General features: G+C 38.6%; 1 long non-coding RNA gene across 1 annotated transcript; it reads right to left on the bottom strand.

Moving 5' to 3' along the window:
• Positions 1 to 9,661: 9,661 nt before the first annotated feature.
• Positions 9,662 to 12,735, bottom strand: LOC140250912 (uncharacterized). The gene is made up of 3 exons (XR_011903327.1): positions 12,679 to 12,735; positions 10,651 to 10,691; positions 9,662 to 9,828 (listed from the first exon to the last, which is right to left on the bottom strand). It is a non-coding gene; the product is annotated as an uncharacterized lncRNA (long non-coding RNA).
• Positions 12,736 to 22,772: the final 10,037 nt, after the last annotated feature.

The raw sequence follows: 22,772 nt of genomic DNA on the forward strand, positions 1-22,772 counted from the left end.
CCTCTACACCCTGAATTCAATCAGTGTCACATGAAACAAAGCAAAGTGAAGCAAACTAGGTAGATCTCTGGGGAATGTGCTGTATGTGGATTACTGCAAATATATCTACAGTGTTCAGTGTACAGTTTTTTCATCACTAGGTTTTCTTCTCAAAGAGTCCCATTGGACAGACTTTTCCTAACTTTAACGTGTAGTTTCAAGCCATGCTATAAAATACAGCAGAAGAAAATAATTTGGTGTTTGATCCCTCAGAGAAGCCTTTTGGCTTAACCAGGTCTCAGTTCAACAAACACGCCCAGCTCCATTCTACAGGTGATGGAAATAATTATCAGAGTAATTCACCATGTCTTAGGATGCACAAACACAGTTCATTCCACGTTAGTTGTATTGCAGGCATTCTAATAACTGTGTTAATCACACTGCCACTGATTAAATGACCAAAAATGAATGATACAAAGAGCTCTGCATACAGTGAGTGCTGCGGCATTCTGAATAAAAGCTTCTGTGTGAGTTAAATGCTGCAGCACCTGAAACTGAACTCTGTGATTATTTATCAATTTCTGTTTCAATTCCATCAGCATCCTCCAATAGATCATATTTGTTTCTGAATCTTCTTGTTTAAAAAATATTGCGTAATTTCTGATAGATCGACTGAATGAGTGCTGGAACTGCAGATGATTTTGCAGACAGATCTTTGACAAGATCTTGCATTTCAGAAAGACTTACTTAATGTAACTAAATATTTCAGCCCTTGAACTGTTCATATATTTTGCATTTTTCTTTGGTCTCTGTAAAGGCTCTTACAGCCTTTTTTCCCTCAGTGGCTGATCTACATTTCTTAGAGCTGCATTGATGCAGGGTTGATGAGCCCATCATTGATTTCTAATTTGCCCTTCTCAGAATAGTTTTAAATGTCAGAGTACTGGTAAATGAGATTTAGGGAACTGATAAACTTCAGAGAGTGAATCTTTTGTTAAGTCCTATTAGGTAGCTCCTGATAAATGCTGACAAACCAAGACAGTGAGCTTTGTGCTGCAAGCTGAAACTAACAAGCACATCTGTAACTAACACTTAGGAACGTATTAGGGCCCAGAACAAGCAACAACTGTGGCTGGTTGTGACAGATTCATTCCTAGGAAAGTGAAGATTTCCTTTTTGTTTTCTTTCACTTCCTATCACCTCCTGGTAGTACGCTGCTCTGCACAGGACCCATGAAGTCGGGGCACAGCCCCCAGCCCCATGGCACTACAGCAGTGTGGCACAAGGTGATCCTGGCTCAATGCAGGCACCCTAATGGCCCACGTATATCAGAAATTTTATGAACCTTGTGTAATGCACCCTGCTATCATCATTAAACCAACAGAATCAATAGTGACCAATCTCAATTTAAAACCTGGATCTATAGTCATACACAGCGAGAACACTCCCTGTTACAAATGAATGGCAGTGCATTAAAAGCTGAACGCTGGTTTAAGTAATTGCTATCTGCAAGTAAGTGGCCTACTAATATATTTATTTACAGAATATTTCTGGTAACATGACAAATCATGGGCTAACCAGATTGTTATGAATTTCCTTTGTGGCCTCAGCTGAGCTCCACCACCGCTTGTGTGTGCACGTGTGTGTGTGTGTGCATGTTTGCAGCCCCGTGGCCCTGTGTGGCCGTGAGCTCTGGAAGCAGTGCTGGCACAAAGCCCTCCTGCTGACCACCTGCTGCCTGGCAGAGAGATGGGAGGGGTCTGCAGTTTTGTTAAGCGAGGCCATGTGCTGTAGTTATTTGTTGTGCATACTATGGGTGGTTAGGCCCTTCTAACATTGCTGTTAATAAAAGTGTTAGCTTTAGTTTTGTCTGCAAGTAAGGGAGTCTTGGGCTATTTGAAGTTGGGATGAAAGGGGAGAAAAAACAAGAAGTATTTTTTTAATTCTGAATGTATGGAAAAAATAATGAATATCCTACACTTTGATAATTGTTCCTCAAAGAAATCAATTGAAATGAACTGATTCGGTGTCAGCACAGCATAAATGCTGCAGCTCACTCCCTTTCCATTAAACCATCATCCATTTCTGTTTCTGATGGCCAGCTAACACCGGCTTCTTAATAGATCATTCTTTCCATGAAAATTGGAGTGTGGTAATAAAAGGAAAAGGAAAATGTCTTACTGGGGCTCATTTTTTAAGACAAGAATGATTATCCTGAACTCATATAGAAATACAGTAAGATTTTACTATATCTTCATTAAGGGACTGTTGACATAATCCAAACTACTGAATGTGAACACAGAACCATCACAACCATACTAAAAATATTAATCTTTTGTAGTACTTACTTAAGCTTTCTAAAAAGACATTGGATGCTATATCTTTCTTTGAAAATGCATGCATCAGTGGCACAAAAGCGGCACTGAAACTGTTGTGGATCCCTTTTTCCATCTCTTTGCTTTGGCTGCTGCAATAGAGCTGAGTTTAGTTATGAGACAAGGAAATGTTTTTGCTGTCTTTAAAATACAGTTGCTCATCTTCATGCTTTTTAGGGACTCGTAGCTCCTGGTATGTTGTCAGTTTATCTGCTTGGCTAATTGCAGACCTTACTTCTAAGACAAAGCCAGCTGTGCGCCAGCAGAGTTGGGACAGCCTCAGTATTTAAGGTCATTATCTAAAAATGCAAATATTAAAAACCAGCAGGCTCAGTTGAATGAAGCCATCCGTGAGCTTGCCCTCCCTAATAAAAGAGTAATGCCCAGTATTTGGCAGTGATCAGTGGGGAATCAAAGACATGGTGGTGATGGAACAGCCAGGCAAGTGGGAAGTTCATTCAGAGCTACCCACCTATCTATCTCTAATGTAGTATTATGGGCTCCAGTCAGCCAACGAGATACACATACTTATTTTTCATAGAAGACCAAAGTAAGACAATGTATGATGCTCGGTGATTTTGAATCATTGGATGAATGCTGGTTTCTTTCTAATAACAGTTGCATTACAGTTCTTTTATAATAAATATTACAATATACGATCCCTAATAGCGAGTGCATTCCAGACAGGTAGCCTAATGCAGACATTAAGCAGCTTTGTCACAGAATCACCACATAGGCCCAGCCCCAGGGCTGCAGTCTATGCAGTGCCTGCAGAGTTTTTATTTTAGGGTCTGGGCTTTGCTTGAAACTTTCATCTTAGCAAACGGCCACTTGCCTAAGCTGAATGTGCTCCACCAACATGGAAGTGGCCAAATACAAAGGGAAAAAACATGGGTATTAGAGAAAAATAAATAGACATGAAGAATAAACCTTACCTGGCTCCAGTGCTAGTAGGATGCGGCATTTAACTTCAGTCATATCTCACTGTCTGTGAAGAAGACATACCTGTTTCATGTTTCCCCTGTTGATGCCTGCCATTAGCTAAAGTCTGTTTATTCCCAGAGCTGTGCTGCCATCAGTTGATGATGCTGGGGCTCTTACAGAGATGTTCTGGCTGGAAAAAAAAATGTTCTACCATTCTTACTGTCATGAAACATAATGCTTTTGTTAGTACATCAGTCCAAAGCAATGCCAGTTAAGTTGTTGCATTCTCTCTCTTGATGTCAAATGGGAGTTTAAAAAAGGAAAAGTAAAACTTGCTAAAAGTAGGAAATGAGACCAAAAAAAGCTAGTAACCTGGATAATGAGGAATAAGCTCCCTATTGGACTGGGGTTTTCTTTTAATAGTTCCATAAAACCGATGAAGACAGAAATGGTAATCAGAGATTTTTGGTGTCAGATCAGCGCTTTGCATTTTATGTGATCATTTGCACCTGTGCAAGTATTTGATAGCATTTGACAGCTGATTTATTAGCATTTGACACCCACATTACACATGTTGAAATGACTCTACAAGGTGTAAAGCAGTGGAGAAACCAGTGATTCCTTTCATAGCTTTCTCCTGGTAGTTTAATTCTGAAATTACATTCCAAGGAAAAAATGACTTCCTCACACCTCGATTGTAATCCTTTATTTCTTCTAATATATATTATGTTCAGCTCACACTAATTTGGAAAAAAAATTAAAAAATGAAGGGAAAAAGAGAAAAGCAGTTGTATTTAATTCACAGAGCTGATCCGCAGACACCGTCTCTGAAACCAAATCAAAACCAGGCCACGCTCGTAACACTGCAAGGAGTCACAGAAAAATGAGATGTCTGCTATTGTGATGAGAAGCACTGCAGCACTAAGACTCTTGATTTATAACAGAGCTGGTAAGTAAATTACGTATGTTTGGTAGTTAATAGTTTTTGAAATAAACAGAATTTTTCACCAGCTGAATGCTACCTTTTCATGGACATTATATTTGGCTTCTTCAAAGAAAACTTTCAGGAAGCCCCAAAGCCTTTGTTTCCCTCACACCCTGTTTTGAAGATAGGCAGTAACACACTGCTCATAGCACATATAAGAAAGAAGGTGTGGATCAGTTTAATACCTTCTGGAATTCGGTGGAGTTCTCAGTTTTTTCATTATTAAAATAGTTGCAGCCAGTGAAAGAAAAGATCAGTGATGACAGCACTAGCACGTACCTGCATAAAAGGTGATAGGAGATATAAGGCTACAAGAAGAAAAGTAGGCCTTTCTCCACCCCCAGGAAATCAAGCCCAAAAAGAAGCATCGTGATCACATTCTGACAATGATGGCCTAAATTCTGCTGCACATTTTGTCAACTGTGCAATTATTTGCAGTGTAATTGCCAACAGTGGGTGTTGACAGAATGTGGTAGCTTAATGAAAATAATAATACAGTTTGCTCATCTGGTACCAGCCCGATTCCAAAGAGAAAAGCCTCTCAGGTTTGACACGTCGCGGAGGTAATTCTAGCTAAAATAATGTACTAGCTGGTGCAGCCTGAATAAGTTACATATTTGCAAAGTTCATGGACTGGTGAAGAGGGTGGACCAATTTGCCAAGCTCTGAATTACTGACAGACTGAATGACCCATGTCTAGTCTTGTCATGTTACTTTACATTACACATCGTAACATAATCCAGCAGAACATAACCTGGGAAAAAATTACTTCAGCACTAGATTGCAAGATTTTCAAGGTTACGCGTGTTTGATTGTCACGGGGCCCACATTTTCTAGATCAATTATAGTGGCCTTTTGCTGGCACCTATTGATAAGGCGAGGAAAGCAGCCGCTACTTCACCTTTGCTCAGAATTAAACCCTCCCCCATTTACCAGTGTCTGTCTTTCGGTCTACAGAACTTACAGAGAATTCAAAGCATCTCATACTCGTTACAGCCACCCCTTTCTGTGCTCACTGTGCTGATTTTAGTTCCAGTTCCTCGCTCTGAGCAGCCTGACTAGTCAATTTTCATAAATGGAAAGAAACTCAAATATAAATTGAAGGACATGAAACTACTTATTTTGAAACAAGAAAGATTTTTTTTTCCTTCCTTAGCATGACAGCCGTATGTTGGAGTGGGCAGCAGGGGAAGAAAGAAACAAGCCTGACAATGTATTTTTGCATCTGGTATTCAGTGAGAGTAGCAAAGGGGAAAAAAGGTCCTGTTTGCTTAAGTCTCAGAGAAGGACTAGTTCCCAAGGACAGTGGTTTCAGTAGAATGCACTTCCATATGTACGATTTTACAGCTAAGACAGAGAAACAGAGAAATGACCAGCAGTTAGTACTGATGGGATCTAACTGCTTAGGCGTTTTGAAAATTAAAGATTGAAAGATAATGTAAGATAACATCAGCTGCTGCAAATGGGCTCTGGCTCTTTTCGGCTTAAGTTTTATTAGGAATTTGAACATGACATCTCTTCCTGATGAACACATTCAGAGCCTATTAGTGTCAATGAGAGTTATGCTTACATGGCAGAGAGAGCAGATCTTTTTGTTGTGCATGTCCAGAGTCTGACTCACGGCCTTAATGCCTATGCCTTGCAAATAATGACAAGCTTACAGAGATTTACTTTGTGCTGTGTATTTCCACAAAAGTCATCTTTTAAATAGCATAATGAATTAATATTTACTTAATAGCTTCTACATTATTTATTTCTTAGCTTCTATTTTATAGTCTTCTAGGAAAGACAGATAGAAATATTTACTCACTCCTCAAGCATGCATTTTATTCCAGCCAGAGCCAGAGCCAGCTCTATTCTTTGTGCTGCCTTTCAGATAGATGCTGAAATTAGGAAAGGAAATTCATTGTTGATAAACTCAGGTATGCGATTTAAAAACACAACAGAAACCCCCAAAACCCCACGTACTCCTGTCCCCATTTTACTACAAACCCTCTGCTCCCACTCCTGTCTCCTCTGCCAATGTCTGGGGGTGTATGTGTATGTAAAAGTAAGATTACCTGCACCTCATTACTGTCCACTGACAGAATCCTGTTGTAAAAACTTTTGATGAATAGTCAGCATCTAATTCCCGAGTAATAAAAAAACCAACCCAAAGTTACTTGCAATCATTATTCCAAATGGAAAAATTAATTGTAAATAACTGGAAGTCAATTAAGGCTGGGTTCTGCCGGGTAATGCAAATCTTTTATAGTTTTGTTTCAGTTAACTGCCTCATTAATGATTTATAGATGTGTATACAGCTGTGGGAACCATAGCATTATCTAATGCACTCAGAGAATAATTACATATGAAAAGAACTACGCAGCTCAAGGGAAAAACTCAGAAATTACTTACTGCCTGAACTTCAACCATATTAAGATGCAAAGTATTTAGAAACAGACTGTGATGTTTTATCTTATTTTTGAGGTTTCATATTCCCTTTAAAAAGAGAAAAACAATTCTCCCCCCAAAATTGTGTACTTCAGTCTTACACATTACACAAAACATCAAAATGTCTCAAACTGACAGTAAAGCCATTTATTTATTATTTAAAGCCCTAAGTTATAAAACATTCCCATTCTCTTTCGTGCATCTGTTATATAAGGAAAAAAAAAGACATTTCTACAGTTAAACAATTCATGGCCATATGCATTCATCTCTCTGATTTACACAGAGCCAGAAGTGATTTTGGAAATACTCCAGGAGTCGTTTTCCTGGTTACACAAATATGTTGGTAGTTGCTCTTTGGTGACACCATTGTTTGAGGTTATCTTGTTTCTTTTTGTAAACTGTTCTTCTCACTCCTGAAACTTAACAGACCTAGAAGGATGCTGGGTCTGAATTTACTGCTTATTTCTTACAAACTCTCACTCAGTCATAAGCTGCTCTTGGACTCTTGCAAGCAAAGGAACCTATGCTTGTAAGGCTGCTTTTCCTCTTGCTTAAAGCTAGTGAGGTCAGGGTCTTCCTCACCAAACTCAGGCATTTATTAGCCATCACTGAAATAGTGCATGCAGTCGTTCCCTACAACACTGCAGGTCCTCCACCCAAAGCTTATTGTATTGCTGTGAAGAAATATCCTGTTACGTGGCTTTGGAATCAGGATGGAAGAGCAGAGAGCTTTCTCCTTCAGTGCTCTTCCATCCTGAAAGCATCACTTACCTTGAGGATGGAAGGAGATCCCCTTCCCCTGCTTTGGGCCATACATGATTCTAGGAAACTAAGGGTAACTGTGGTCAACTCCTGTTGACTTGATCTGTTTCTGGCTCACACTTGGTCTGCTACTGAGAGCAATAGCTGTTACATTCCTTTGTGTTTCCCAGCCTTATATATGGCATGCCTTAGCACCCCTTGCCCCTCACTGAGGCTGGCTTTTCTGGAATATTCTCCTTGTGGTGCTGGCCATCAAGTTTCCTCATGCCTTTCCTCTCTTTTCCCACTGAAAAGAATAAAACATCTTTCCTTTCAGGAGAGAATAGGGTAAGAAAAGGACTGCAGAAGCTCACTGCCTGGAATGGCAGCTGGAGGATGGAGTGAATGTTTTGTGTAATGTGTAATACTGAAATATACAATTTTATTGGGAAGAACTATTTTTTCTAAAAGTAATGTAAAACCTCAAAAATAAGATAAAACAGTCTGCCTTTACGTATGGAGCACCAAATGGTCGGTATCCTCCTGCAAGGAGTAAGATTGTTTGCTCCATAGACAGAGATGCTCTCAGACAAAACCAAGTTTTCTCCTTGCACCTTTTGCATACCTGTCAAGGAACACTCCCACATGTTTGTAACTATGCTTCTACATTTCTGCAGTCACTGGAAAAAATTACTCATTGCAGCTTTCACAGATCTACAGACTAATTTATGTTGATGAGGTCTTGTGTCTTAACTCCATGCTCAACAACATACGCATCATTTGTGACCATGTGTGAAATGAAAGTGAAGTCAAAAGCATGGGAAAAAAAATTAATTTGGAGATTTAATTGCCAGAGAATGAAATAGAAATAGGTGATTGAAATTGTCATTAAATATTTGTGGCTTTGTCTTACTTGGTAATGAAACATTACACCAGTCTACAAGAACTAATTAACATAGTAATACTAATAGTGGCAAATCAAGTATCACTTAGCATTAGAAAAAAAAACCTTTTTTTTCTTTCTAAACTTTTGAAGTATCATTCAGAAATCTGCATGAGGAACAGCTACATAAATCAAGACTGGAATCTTAGGAAAAAAGGAATGACTGAGAGTTCATGAGAAAGAGGTCCATGTAATCATTAATGCCACAAGGCAAATGGAAGAAAATGATCACTTGGCATTGAATACAAGAAGTTAAGCCTCTCAAATATCATATATCAGGGAAAACAACAGAGGGAAGTATCCTTTCTACTGTGGGACCTCTGGTGGAGAGCTGTTGCTAAGGTGTTAGCTTACATCTCATCAGTGATCTCATAATTCCCAGAGAGGAAAAAAAATCCTACAAAACAAAGATGACTGGGGTGATGAAAGCACACAGATACAGCCTTTAGCTTGTGTGTCCTCATGGATGTCCTTGTCGATTTCTAGGCTCAGACACATGTAGCCTTGATGCACAGTTGACCCATCTTTTCCTTCTGCATATGCCTGAGAAGAATGTGGGCTCTACACCCTTCAGTTTCACCTGATGTGACTGTTCTCATCTCCTGCCATCATCTCTGCTTGCATGTATTATTGCAGTGCAGTTATCTGCCACTACAGTCTCATGAACAGTAGCTGGGAAACTTTATGGTTATTTCTTAATTGTTCTTGGAAAATATGCTAAGAGGAAAAAAGTGGCAAACAATCTCCTAAACAGCAAAATCATATTGTTTATCACATGCTGAATTGTGAAAAGAGTTGCATACAGTCTTCGTACTGGTTTTAATATACTCTATAATCAAGAAGATAGAATAATGGCACATGATTCAGCGTATGGGGGAAGGGAGGCAGGAGAGCTTCCCAATCTGAACGTACTATCAATTACTCAAGCCTCTATCAGATCTGAGTGTTTCATAAAGATAATCAATCAAAGTCAAAATAGAACACACCAAATTTAAATGTTAGGTCCTTTTTCCACCAGACAAAGACAGGAACACTGAATTATAAACTAGAAGTAATGTTTTAGGGTGAATTGCTTTACTGTCTGAAATTTAACTTAGAGCCATTACTGTTATGAGCAGGAACCCTGCTGCTCAACATCTCTGTCTTTACTTCAAGGAAATCCCATGCGCAACTTCTGTAGATCAGATATAAGAACAAGACAGAAGCCACAAACACCACAGTGGGAAAGGTGATAACAGAAGAATGGTAGAGACACAGAAGACCCCATGGGCCTACCTGTCCTGCCAGCTGGCCTGTGGCAGATGTGCAGTGCACAAGAAGGCTGACTCCTGGCCACAGCTTGCTTTCTCATCTGTTTCTCTCCTAATTTGGTCAGTTCTAACAACTGAGAAATTATGGTAAAGTAGGCGTTTTTTTTAATTCCACTGTACATTCTTCAAATGAAAGATCTGTAAATCAGACACAAAAAATTATTTGTTCAGTCTGGGAAAAACACAAAATAAATCCTGATCCTTTATACTTACTAACATTCTAATTACTCCCTTCCATTTTATACAGTTCTGGGGGAAAGAAGGGGAAATGACACATATTCATCAATGTGGTATTATACTTTCTTCTGCCAATATATCATTGGCAGTAACTCCAGAAGATGTATGCCAAACAACACCAGCTAATAATTCAAGAGCTACTACTCTGAGCTGCAGACACCCTGCAGGAGAGCAGCCTCAGTGACCATTTCTCCTGCTGGATCACCTTTTCGAAGTGCTCTCACTGGATCAGCATTTGCAGAAGAAATGCTCCCCCTTAATTCTCATGATGCCTGATGACCCACCCTCCTGTGGGCACAGAGTGTACAACAAATATGTGTAGTGAGGCCAACATGGATGTTCTTTCAGAAATCTAAGCAGAGACAGAAAATCCAGAGAGGGCAGTATGGTTAGTACAAAGCTATTTTGAAAAAGGACAGTGTGCTAGGCTACAGCAGCTGCAGTTGCCAGAAACAGGTAACGTACAAGTCTGTCCTTCCCAGAGATCTGTCACTGCTCATGGGCAGGAGTTACATTTCTGGTCCACAGCTTTGAATTATAAAATCTTAGCAACCAGAAACGAGGTATGAATGCACTGCAAATAAATATAAGTAAGGAAGGAGATAAAAGTAAGGAGAACCAGCCTGTAAACTGTTGACATAGAGTTAAATAATTTTGGGTGTAGAGGTATCCAATATGTACAGGTGCTGGCAAAGAACAAAGAAATGGTTTAAGCTGACTTACCCAAAGGCTGAAGAGGATGGGCTGTTGAAGGAGGGAAGAAACTATATGGAGAAAAGAAGAAAAGGATGTGTTTGGAAGCAGAAGGATACAGATCATGACCAATTTACACCAAGATGGGAAAATATAAAGGAACATTCAGAGTTCATCTTTACCTTGCCATATGCTAATATCTACTTAGTGCTTGCAGCACTCCTACTGAAAATCCATGCAGATTTTCTCTGCTCAGAATCCCTGCTGCCTGGATGTTGGTATGCAGCCAGTTTGACAGCCAGAGAACAATTAGACAATAAACAAATATTCAGCTAAAAACAAGCAAACCCCACTCTATTAAAACGCAAACATTTGTTAAAAAGTTATTATAGTAAGAGGCAGATACAGGAAAACAAACTGTATTACATCTTATAGCTACTCCTAGCTTTGCTATTTTGAAAATATATACACAATTCCAGCAGAAGAAAATGGGGAAATTAGGCTGTGAAAACCATTACAAACATTATGTACTACCTATGGTACAAGTGAGAATTAACAGCTGACAGAAATTAACACTTCTGCAGGTTAAAATTAGCAGTGAATAAAGTATATCTACTTTAAGTTAACAGAATAGCTTACCATTTCCTCATCAGAATGGTTTTCTCACAATAATAACTATTCATACGCAAGTGAAAAAATGCTTTCTGAACTGTAAATGCAAGTTAGCCTTTAAGTTTTGCCCCATGCATTTTTTAAATCAACTATGAGCATGTGTGTATGTGTGTTTGAAATGTTTCTTGTCATCATTCCATAAATTGCTACCAGAATTTCTGGCCAAGATTAATGCTGAGAAATTCATAAGCACTGTGACCTTATTTGTAGAGCATGTAAAAACGCACTTACTTTTATTATTTAGCAATATGCAATATAACTTTACATATGATAGCTAATTTTGAAAACAATATATGCAATTTCATGTTCCTTCGATCGAAAAAGTGCTTTTTCATCCTTCTTAGAACTCTTGCTTTCTCTCAACACAGTAATACACAAGTCAGTAGCAAAAAAACAACAGTAATAATGTCTCCTTTAACACTAATTTCCATTCTAATTTATGCTATAAAGGTGATGCATATAGATTTTATAGCTGGTACTGATATAAAAAATACTAGTATGGCCTAAAATTTTAAGTGTATCATGCGATAAAGCTATAACACAAAGTACCTGGATAGGAAAGATAATTTTGGGCAATTGGTCAGACTATGATGTCATTACTCTTTTTTTTTTTTTTTTTTTTTTTAAACAACAAAAAAAAAATAAAGTACATCCAAATTTTATTGGCAATTCCTTTAACGTGGGCTCTAAAAGAGTCTGAAATATCACAACTGATAACTTTTCGTGATGAAGAGCAATACATTTTGGAGGAAAAAATGTTGTTGGGCGTTTGGAAGTAGTAGTGAGCCCTGAATTCAGCAGATCTGAAGAAGGAACACAGGTCTGAGCTCTACCTTCATCCTCAGTGACCTCCCCCATTGTGTGAAATAACCATCATTCCACAGCTGAGTAATTAAGGTTTTTACCTAGGATGGCTCTACAGTTCCCACTTCAGTAAATATATTGGTATTTTATTCACTATTAAGTGGAACAAGGTGTTAAAGAAGCTTCTGCACTGGATTTGAAAATCTCCTAATTACTTACTTCCAAAAAAGAGACAGTATACCTGCATTGACCAGGAAATAATTCATGCAGTTTAAATTCAAGAAAGCATCTTGTAGGGCATGGAAGTGAAGGTGCTTGTTAGTGTCCCCATGCCCTGGAAATCCTCAGCAATTGTAATGAAAGGATGTGGACTGTTGATGCTATCAAGGAACAACAGAGAAGCAGAACCCACACCTCTATTATTTTAGTACTTCATTGGTAATGCTTTGGAGAAGTAAGCTATTTTTTGTCCTGCGGGGTGTGCACATGTCCATTTATGGGATGGGAAAGGTGGAGATTTTGTGGGATTTGATTGATTCTGCTGAGGCAAAGCATTACAAGGGCTCAAGTGCCAAAGCATACCTGTATCTGTGGCCAAGCAGTCAAAGGAGAAATGCTTACCCAGCTGTATCTGTCAGGTCCCAGAGTCTAGAAGAAAAAAAAATGGATGAAGATATTTTTTACAAAATCCCCTGGGACTATCTCCCGTATTTAATAAGGAAAAGCACCTTCTGTGCAGCCAATAAAAGTTGAGGCTCTCATGAAGATTTATACCATATTACACACTGAAATTCAATGTACAACGATACCCTTGTGTATGCTGTTGTCAGAATAATAATCTTTGTCTGTCTGATCAACTTATATTTTATGCCAACTACACGGCATTTAATATTACACAGTTTCAGAGGAAGAAAATGTATTTATTCATGCAACAACTTGCCCAATAGCTTAAACAGACAAAGTGGAAAAAAAAAAAACAAAAAAAACAGATTGGAGCTTTTGCATTAACGTATGATCTGCAATACAGATTTATACACAATTTTAGTAATTTTATGCTGCAATATAAACTATGATTCTTAATCTAGTTTGTGAAACTGTCTCACTGTTTTATACTGACATGAGGAATAATACAGATGGATATGACTGCTGAAGTTGGTTTTGGCATTCTCCTGAGATGAGGAGACTAAAAATACAAATGGTAATCAACCACTTTTTTTTCTATATTCTGTATTATCATATTCTGTGTTGTATTCTTAGGCGTTGTGTCTCAAAATATATGCAGAAGATACACATAGATTCCCCCACATAGTATTCCCTGTCAGAAATCAGAATCTCTTCAGTAGAGAAGGTCTACCCACGATACAGGGCTTGTTCCAAATGATGCAGTGCTCTGCCAGATGAGAATACATAAGCAATATAGAAAAGAAGTTCAATGTAGAACCATTAAATCTATTCTTTGAGCAACCTGTGCAGAAAACTGACAGACTGTGAATGATTTACCTTATTGAAGGTATCTGCACATCATGTGTCTTTTTCTTAATATAACAATGTCTGAACAAAAAACCCACCCAACTCCCAATGCTCACCCCACCCCAAATTTGCTAATTAAAAGATTGTATATGGAACTGGGATCAGAAATAAAATAGGATGACTGGGAATGTATTTCAGTATCTATACCCCAGGGTACATACCCATAAAACTGAACAATCATAAAAGAGAACAATGCAGTGAACTATCTTTTACCAATATTACTTCAGCTTCACTTCAAGTTAAACTTCCTATTGCACAGGAAAAATGAAATTCTTGTGAGAACAAGATGGATAGATTTCTAAATGGATGATGGACTTATCAGACCCTTCAAATCTTCTGGCAAGGCTGCACACCTTTAGGTGGGAAGGAGCAGCCCACATTTGTTGGCTAAGGACTGTGTAGCTTCAATGCACAACAAACTGGTGTTTTTTTGAAAGTGAAGAGGAACAGCCACCTCCCATCTCGGTCATTATCATAACCTCAGTACACAGTTCATGTAGACTAGTTTGGATTTAAGAATTTATATGCCAAGTCCATTTGTATGAAGAAATATCTGCCTGTTTAAGCATGGATAAAGATACCATGTGACAGAACTGCGTACCTACATGATGAGAGTAGAAAAAAGCTAAAGGTGTAAAGAAAAGTAAGTCCTGCTTTGTGATTTATGGGAATTTGTTTGTACAGAGTACATTTGGAGTGGTTTGATCATATCAGCTAACACATATGAAAGCAAACTGATGCTTAAATCCCACATTCTATTGTCCCAGGAAAAAAAAGTCAGTATCAAATGAGTTCGTAAATAACACAGACATTCATCTACTGATCATCTGAAACTACTCCAGAGAGGTGAGAAAAGGAAAATCAAAGCATCAGAAACCAGAAATGCCTAAAAGCATAAGAGAAATCTTGAATAAGGTCAGTCTAAGAAAGACCAGGGAAGTTACACTAATTTACCCCAGCTGTAGAGCTGGTTAGTATCGTCACGCTGCTGGAGTTCAAACTTCAGAAATATATTCAGTGAATCGGTCACTGTCTGAGAATTAGAAACGTAGATTGTGTTCAGAGTCCAAAAATAGATGTGATCTATTTTTACTGGCAAAGGAAAAATAAATCCCTCCTCCCATCACCAGAAATCTTCAAACCAGCACCACATGATACAAGTGGAACATTTCTGATCTGTGCAGATTTGATTTGCAACTCGGTCAAATGTACTTTTAAGATCTCTAAATGATGAATAGCGCACAAAAATTAATTACTGCTAAGACAAGATTATGAATCACAGCATTATATACATGGAAGATTTGAAGTTAAAATTTTAAAAGATTATAATTTTAATAATGAATTGCTCATTCTTCATTGATTATTAGATTTAATTTTTCAGTAATGATCAGCACCAGAATATAATTTTGCTTAGTTTACAGCTCTATTAAACTGATCTTAAAAAGTGCTTTTTTTTTGGGTCTAAAGTACCCAACACATTTTAATGATCTATCACCAGGATTTCATACACGCCTGCTTCTGAGCATGTACTGTGCAGTATACTGTAACACCAATATCTACATACTGCAAATGCATTGCACATGAACATTTTTGCTTGTCTAACCAGGCACATTAAATTGAGCTACACAGACACGTGTCATGTATTCCCTTTGGATGGTTGAAGTTCACTGCAGTTACAGTAAAATATCACCTGCCACTATAGCTCCAAGGTCCCAGTCCTACTTCTGTGGAAGCAGAACAGAATACTTGATATTTAAAAAACATAATGAGAGCTTCCCTTGATAGGGAAGAGTCAAAGGTTGCTTTTTGCTTGTATTTAGATCTAGGCTTTTGGGTTCGAATGAATTGTGTGTCTGTTAAACACTTTGTCATGTATTTGAGGATGCTGAATCTCAAAACAATCGTATTTTGTGCCTGGTGCAAATAAATCCCCTTTGTACCTCTTACACATCTGCAGTGTAAGTTGACATTCTGAAAATAAAGTTTTCTAAAGACACTACTTTATCCCATGGGAAAAATTCGGAAGATACCCAAACACATTAAAATTATTCCGGCATTTCAGACCTCATGCAGGATCTCTTTTTGTAATTTAATAAATTTGGGCCATTTTTCTTCATGTAAAAAGTTTGTTCATCCACTGTGACATTGACATAAAAGACAAGCCACATTCCGTATGGCCAGGCCACTTTTCATCACCAATGAAAATGCACAGCTAATGGTGCTGACTAGAAATAGCACCTTGTAGCTGAGAAACAAACAGCATTACTATTGTAATTTCCACAGAAATAAATTGGAGGCACTACTTTCAGAGCAACATATAAAATAAGTATATAAAAGGATGCTTAGATTTCATATTAAATGCAAAAACGGAGCAGACAAAGAAGCTATTTAAAATATTTTTGCAGGTCCTTTCCTGCTACAAACCAGAACAAGTATCCCCGTTTCCTATTAGTCTTTCTTGATGTATTCTATTCAAGGTAGCCAGCAAACAGATAAGATCTTTCCTTCAGTTTTCAAAATTACCAAATCTGGAAATAGTTCTCCTTTATCTCATCCACTGCTGAGAAAACAATCTGAAATTGTTGGTTCTAATGATGAAACTTCCTTAGCAACACAAGGGCTTCAGAATTATTTTTCAAACCGTGTCGATGCTTCCTGTGAGGTTTCTCTCACTGTCAACACTGAGCACTTTGTAGATGAGGGCAAAAAAAAAAAAAACAAAACAAACAAAAAAAAAAAAAAAAAAACAAAAAAACAAAAAAACAAAAAAAAAAACAAACAAACAAAAAAAACCGACAAAAAACATAAACAAAAAAAAAAAAAACAAATCCAACAACCCAGAAAGCCCTGATAAATGAAAAGAGGATAAATTAATAGACTAAATGGAATTAACAGAAGCAGTGATAAATCCAATAGGGAAATTCCTTAACAATAGTCCAGTGAGTAGCGTTTTACATTTGCCAAGTCTTTTATCATTTAGATGAAGATCTATAGGGAAGGGCTGAAGTCCCAAAGGCATTTACAAAATGCAGGGAAACCGAACGCTCACACCTGTGCCCTCCTCAGCTGTGTAAGGCACAGCAGAGGGCTCTTCCCAGACGCTGCATCCGAGGGTCCCTGCATGCCTTCCACTTCAGACCCCTCGGTTCTAGAGCAGGCTCTCAGGTGGCCCCTCTGCACTTTCAGATAGAGCTTTTCAGACATATTCTTTCACGGTATGCTATGTTTAGATCACCGCTTAAACACTGTATTTGGTTTCTATTGATTAAGCATGCAGCTAGCCCCTTGATACTAGATTTCAATATTTGCTGATCAAGTCAGCAGAATGTCGGCCATGCAGGACGAGTTTGGATTTGGCTTTTAATATAATTGGAGCAGACTAGTTCAAAGCTACTTTATGTCAGGTGCCTCTAGTTTCAGGTTGAGTGCTTTCTGCTGTGAATATTTTCTCCTTCCCCGAAAGAAACGCTCGCCCCCGTTCTCAAATTCACCAGCACTCATCTGACACTTCACACATTGCCAAATGTCTACTCCAACACTGAAAACCCCCGTTTCTGCAGACTTCTAAACTAAGTGTGAGTAGATAGCTGAAAACCAGCAGTAGCATGTCTGTCTGGAGCTGAGTAAGAGGCACGGATCGTTAACCCATCACTGACTGCTAAAAGCTCGCAATATATTACTGCTGCTGAAACTTTGCATGACAGGCCACAATATTCTTAAACTGTTTGCCTTCAGGTTTAACTCTGCACCTATCACATGCTATCCTACAGCCTGAGAATGGCTTTTTAAACTTCTCTGAATAGCTTAAGAACTTTTAAGAAGAACTTAATAACAGCTTCTAAACTCCACCATTAGCTGAGGGCTCCTTATTTGATCAGTTCTGCCTGGGCTTCAGACAGACTGCTGAAAGCCAAGGAAATCAAGTCAGTAGAAGAGAAGAATGGGAGAAAAGGTTTTAAATGTCTAGCACTAAAACATCTACTGCACAAAAGCACTGGTTAGATATAAGCAGGAAATACATTACATACAACAAAGTACAGTAATATTAATACTATTTGGTTTAGAAGCTTTCTCTAACAAACAGTAGAAGACTACCTGGCCTTTTAAAGTGAAGAAAATGAAGTGTGTGCAATTTATGTACATAAGTATTAGTTGACAGAAATGTATCTTAGTACAGCAAATTCACTCCTTAATTAAGATCCTGTTTCTACCACCTCTGATCTGAGTTAGAAATAAAGAAATAAAGCCCTCCAGTAAGAACTTAATTTTCTAAAAATGCTAAGATCTCTCTGAGTGAAGGACACAAGCAAACATACCTCAGTGCTGCTCCTGTACCTGAGGATACAGAAACAAGACAGCTGCATGCAGGATAGAAAAAGACAGACAGAACAAAACATGCCTTAGCAAACACATGAAATTCTACTAATGGCTCTTAGTGACAGTTTTCAACTGGATTATTTGGCTCTGAATAGCTCTAATCAAGGCCTCAAAAATTACGTAAGTATAAGCTGCAGTTCAAATTGTGAGCACATCTACTCAATAATAAATAATATGCTTTGGACAATAACTGGTTTTGTATAGTAAGAGCTTTCAGTTGGTAGCAGTGAGGTTGAGTTTGGGTCTGTGCCACCTTTAGTCACTTAAATAATAACAAGTGTAGCCTATTTGCTATACAGTAAATGTACTACAATCTACTGACTGTGGAATTTTTGATATTATAGTAGTCTAGTACATATTCTAGACTTAAGACCCTTGAAAATATTTCATATATGAAATAAGAGTTTCGTGCTACAAAGTAACTAGTAATTTCCAAAATTAAGCAAGTTTGTTAACTGATAACAGGAAACACTTAATGCAAAGAAATGAACAATGTTCAAAAGGATTCCTCAGCAAAGATGAGAAACTACATGCTACAGACTTTAGCCTTTAAATATTTAGGTACATTTTTATATTATATACATAATAGCCCACACTACCATTCTGTGTTATAAATACATTGCATGAATTTAGATAAATGTTTTATATTGTTGCCTCCCATTTTTCTACCTTTAAAAAAATGCGGCTATGATTTATGCTTTTGAGGGTGGCATAATAGAATTTGACATTTTCCAGCTGAGGTGTGGCCTAGTTCCAGCTCCATGCTTCATTACATTGTACTCCCTTTGAGAGGATGAGAAGAATAAAAATAGCTAGGTTGTTAAAAATGTAAAAAGGCATAAATGAATTCTCACCAGATGTCTTCTTCAATTGTCATTTTCATAAAATTATGGTTGTTAAACTTTTGCCTACCATAAAACACTAGAAATCAATAAGTGCTCTGAACTCTATCTGGAGGGATTGTTCCCAATCTCACTAACATCTCTTTTTCAGATTCTCCAATAACATGTATGAAACAGGGACTCTTCTTGTTCTAAATGGTAACAAACCTGGAAAGGAATTTGAAGAAAACTTAGAAATACTAACCAGACTTGGGAAAATACAGGTACAAAAATGAGAAATGACTGAACTACCTACATTCCATTTGTCTGGATATCTCATGCTTCAGGCACGAAAGGCCTTCCTTCCCCTATTACTCCTCCATTACTCCTATTCAACATCTTTATCAATGATCTTGATGAGGGGGTTTAGTGTACCCTCAGTAAGTTTCCAGATGACACCAAGTTGGGAGGAAGTGGCTGGGAAAGTAGAAAGGTACTACGGAGTGACCTGGATAGACTGGATCAATGGGCCAATATCTGAAAGGAGACTGCAGTGTGAGCGGGGTTGGTCTCTTCTCACTGGTGACAGGATGAGGGGAAATAGCCTCAAGTTGTGCCAGGGTAAGTTTAGGTTGAATATCAGGAAAAACTTCTTTACAGAAAGGGTTGTTAAGCACTAGGGAGGTGGCTGAGTCACCAGCCCTGGATGTGTTTAAAATCCCTTTGGATGTGGTGCTCAGGGACATGATTTAGTGGAGGGCTGTTAGAGTTAGGGTAGGTTGCTGATGGACTTGATAATCTTGAAGGTCTTTTCCAACCTGATTGATTCTGTGATTCTTCCTTAGGATCATGTGCTGCATGTTCCTGCTCCTGGGATGCTGTCCTAAGCAGCTCTTCACACCCATGTGTTGAACAGGGAGTGAGCAGCAGATTGCAGATCCCAGAGAGAGCCAAGGGACAACCCAACTACTGGCAGTGGGCCTGACCCACGTCCCACTGCTGGCTGTAGATCAAGGCTACCCATATGCAGAACCACTGGCTACCTAGCCTCAATATCCTTACACAATGACATGCCTGCTCTGCTGCATAGTGCCACCATCCCTCTCCAAGTTGCCTGTTCATTGCATGATTTTTTGCAGCACAATAATGTCATAGCACACCTTACACATACAGCATGTCTTTAACCAGAAGGAGGCTAGAAGGGCTATGAACAGGAATTATGAGCTCTAACTTACAGAAACTAAATAGTTTAAAAACTCTTAACATACTGTCATTTTCGCAAAGAACAAATGAGAGTGCAAGCAGGACACAGAATGCATTTTCCTTATCCTGCAAGGCAGAGTCAGGATGGTTTTTGTTGTTTTGTTTTTAATCAAAGTAGCTGATTCTGGAACTGTATTTCTCTACATTTCAAATGTATTGATACGTTACAAAAGTAAGAGGAATGCCTCACAATTCATTCAAATCTGTTTTTGGTAGATGCTGTATGAAATTATAATTTTAAGCACCAACCCTGGTTGTTCTCTCACTGTAGGTTGTTTATCTTGCAGTAAAATAACTGAAAAGAGAAACAGGAAATCTGCCACAAGCAACTGCAAAGGTTCCTGCATGTCCGCTGACTTCTTTCTGAGTATCTTAGAAAGTATGGAATGAAGATTTCTGCTGTCTGAATAAAAAGTGCAGTTCTTTGTTCAGAAAAGTTATTATAAGCAAGATAGCCAAGAAGAAAGATTTGTCAGCTTCTTTCTGAATGGCAAAAGGTTGAGTAGATTACTCAATATTTGTCAGATGTGAGGTGATTGACTGTCACTACACGAGGAAGTAACTGATATTGACAGCTCTACAAGACCAAAATGCAAAGACTACAAGGATATATATCTGCATCCCTCCTACACATTGCAAAGACCTCCTGCCATAGGAACCCATTGGACTCAGCTGTGAAGCATAGGAGTACAGACCATGCACATAAGCTCCACAGGATGATCTGTGCTGTGCAGTTATATTTCTGTGTTCTCCAGCTACACTAGCTAGCCATGACAAAATGCCTTGATGATGTGTTCATCAAGTACTGGCAATACCCTGAAAAATTTTTTGCAGTGCTGTGTTGAAATATCTGCTTGTTCTGAGCTAGTTTGGAAAATGAACATTATACCATACACGTGTTTATGGACATTCCCTTGAAAACTCAAAAAATAATTAATGTGAGTTTTTTTTCCCTTGAATATTCTTATTCATCCTCAGTATATATCAGACTCAATTATTCTGCCTTTTGATCAAGTAGCACTATAAGATATAGGGAGAATGAACAATGCTATCACTGTTAGATGTATCTCCCTACAAGGTTGCAAAATATCTACTCTTAAAATTGAAATTTTGCATGCCATCTGTCTACTTCAAATTTAACTTTTCTGGAAGAAACAAAAATCAGTTCCATATAAAAGTCTAGCAAAACACAGTGCTTTGCAAATAGCAATAATTTCACTTACACTCCCTGAAAATGTATGAATAATGACTGGTTTAATAATGCCTCTTAGCTTCTTCAGGGTAGAAGATGCAGTAAGAGAAAAGCACAGTGAGCTGGGATCTACTCCGGCATCAGTCACCCTACAGCTAACAGCTGTGGTTTCTGAATGGAGAGGGCATCTGATCTACAAATGCAGAGTAGTGAAAAGCAGAACAGGAAGGGTAACAAAATACTTGGTTAAATGATCTGCTAAATCTGGGCCCGAGTGTCCTCCCTTCTTTAGAAGTGGGGCTAAATTTGAGAAGAAAATCAGTGTAAGAATGGAAAGAGAATGCAGAAACTGGAGGGCAAATTGGGCTCCAGCGAGAGAAAAAGGAGAGGGTAGAGCATGTTAGATTGTGATAAAAGAGAACTGATAATGGGAAAGAATTTGGAGCCATTCAGCTGAAGGTAAAGCAGAACTGGTAAGTAGCAGCTTGATAAAGAGTGGCTTAGAGACTGCCATCTGATGCCTTGTAAGTGAAGCCATGGAGATGGAAGCATACTGTAGTGATGTAAATGAGACTGGTGAAAAGACTGTCCAAAAAAAGATGGTAGAGAGCAAGGAAGAAATGAAGAGTTTTCCATACTAGAGGAATGGGCAATACTGACTTGCTATTGGTTGCCCTGATTGCAATGTTGGTCTCATTTCCCTCTAAAAGGAGAAAACGTAATTTTACTACTATTTATTTCAGTAGCTCCTTGAGAGGTCTCTTCTGGAGTTAAACATTCATGCATGTTTAAAGCATCTGACACAGTCCAAACTGGAAAGATATGGATTTGATGGGTGGGCTGTTTGATGAATGAGGAACAAGTTGTGAGATCGTACCCAGAGAGTGGTGGTCAATATCGGAATGGAGATCAGTGACAAATGGTGCCGCTCAAGGGTCAGTACTGGACCAGTGCTTTTTAACATCTCTATCAATGACATCGATGGTGGGATCAAGTGCACCCTAAGCAAGTTTGCAGATGACACCAAGCTGTGTGGTGCATCTGACATGCCCAAGGGATAGGATGCCATCTGGAAAGACCTAGGCAGGGTTGAGCAGTAGGCCCATGAGAACCTCTTGCTTGCACCTGGGTCATGGCAAGCCCTGCTATCAAAGAGCCATGTAATTGTTAAGGTTGGAAAAGACCTCTAAGATCATCCAAATCCAATCATCAACCCATCACCACCATGCCCACTAAATCATATACCTAAGTGAGACACCTACATGTTTCTTGAATGCTGCAGTACAAGATGAAGGGGTGTAAAGATGGAACACAGCCCTGCTGAAAAGGACTTGGGGCTACTGGTAGATGGCAAGCTGGATGTGAGCCAGCAATGTGCCCTTGCAGCCCAGAATGACAATGTTATCAACAGAAGTGTGATCAGCAGGGTGAGGGAGGTGATTCTACCTCTCTACTCTGCACTGGTGTGACCTCACCTGGAGTACTGTGTCCAG

The sequence above is a fragment of the Excalfactoria chinensis genome, chromosome 4, assembly GCF_039878825.1.
Source record: "Excalfactoria chinensis isolate bCotChi1 chromosome 4, bCotChi1.hap2, whole genome shotgun sequence".
Lineage (NCBI taxonomy): Eukaryota > Metazoa > Chordata > Aves > Galliformes > Phasianidae > Excalfactoria > Excalfactoria chinensis.